This window comes from Coccinella septempunctata, chromosome 6 (genome assembly GCF_907165205.1).
Source record: "Coccinella septempunctata chromosome 6, icCocSept1.1, whole genome shotgun sequence".
Taxonomy (NCBI): domain Eukaryota; kingdom Metazoa; phylum Arthropoda; class Insecta; order Coleoptera; family Coccinellidae; genus Coccinella; species Coccinella septempunctata.
This window is the reverse complement of record NC_058194.1, coordinates 5,735,133-5,736,605: the sequence shown is the minus strand read 5'-3', so window position 1 is coordinate 5,736,605 and position 1,473 is coordinate 5,735,133. Positions and strand designations below refer to the sequence as shown.

Below are 1,473 nucleotides of genomic sequence, written 5' to 3'. Positions count from 1 at the left end.
TTTACCCGCCAAACCTTGACACTCCTTTCCTTACCGTAATCTCGCACCTCTGTTTCCGTTCAAACATCTTTCTGGTTTCTAGACTGAATGCCTGCTCCAAAAAATACATTAAATATCGCCAACAAATTGGAATTAAGGATCAATTGTCTTTTTAATTATGAACAAGAATTTTTCATGGTTGTTACTTCAGCTGAATTACTAAACGGTATGTCCGCTTGCACGCATCTGTTTCTTCCTTCTTTTGTTGTCATTACTTAACCTCACTTTTAATACTTCTAAAATGTAAAAAATACCAGAATTTGCATTCCTAATCAATGATAATTTCAGCTGGCCTGATGATGGTTCCACTGTAAACCGAAATCGATCGCCGAAGTATAAATATATAAATCATATAGTGTGTTTTTCCACCCATCCTTTAAATACCATACACACTGATGGAAGAATTTATTAGTAAAATTTCAAATTTGTGTCAGATACGATAGATACAATCCTTCCGGATTATTTTGAAATATTTGTTTTCCTTAAATCATTCAACGGAGAGAAAATATTATATTATTATCAAAATGAGTGAACCCCTGACAAACAACTCAATTTATTCGAAAACGTAAATGTTGAAGAGGTAATAAAAAGTGAGAAGATAGTTTAATCTCTGAAATTAAATATTATGAAAATTTTGACGGCATGCAGACAGGAATTTAATTCTAAATAAAGTACCACCCAGAGCAGGATTCGAACCTACGACCCCCTGATTACTGCCTCAGTTGGGAGAGTACCTGACAGGTAATCAGGGGGTAATAGGTTCGACTCCTGCTCTGGGTGGTACTTTTTTCAGGATTAAATTCCTATCTGCATGCCGTCGAAACTTTCATAGTAATAAAAAGTATTAGAATTTGAAAATTTATGAAAAACTAAAATGGATCTTCTGTAAAAAAATACAGTGAGAAATATTACTATCTACCAAGTGCCTTTTACTCTCCATAAGTTTTATACAGGGTATTTTTCTGTTTTTACCAAAAACTTCGATCCTTCATAACTTTTGAACGATTATCATACCTCGAATGAATTTGGTAAAGATAAAACAACCTGGATTATCAGAATTTTTAATATGTTGGTTCCTAAAGGTATTAAAAAATGAATTTCCCAAAAAATGATAAGATAAGAGATAACCGTTCAAAAGTTAGACGGATTAAAGATTTTTGTGAAAACCGAAAATCAGCCTGTATAAAACGCTCGATAAAACGTATGAAGAGAAGGCCTTTTTAAATTGTGCACCTGAGTAGGAATATGTCTCGGAATATATACAGTACCTCGTGACTCACCCTCTATAAAGCATACTTTACTTTAGGTATACTTCAGTATCTTGATTAGTTTTTTTGATTTTTTAAAAGAATTCTTTAAATTAATTATGTATTCTTTCCTTAAGTGGAATGTATCCTTACTATTACAATTATTGTAAAGGTCCGGTGATGATTG

General features: G+C 32.6%; 1 long non-coding RNA gene across 1 annotated transcript; it reads left to right on the top strand.

The window, feature by feature from the left end:
* LOC123315592 lies at positions 1-464 on the top strand. The gene is made up of 2 exons (XR_006537968.1): positions 1-205; positions 328-464. It is a non-coding gene; the product is annotated as an uncharacterized LOC123315592 (long non-coding RNA).
* Positions 465-1,473: the final 1,009 nt, after the last annotated feature.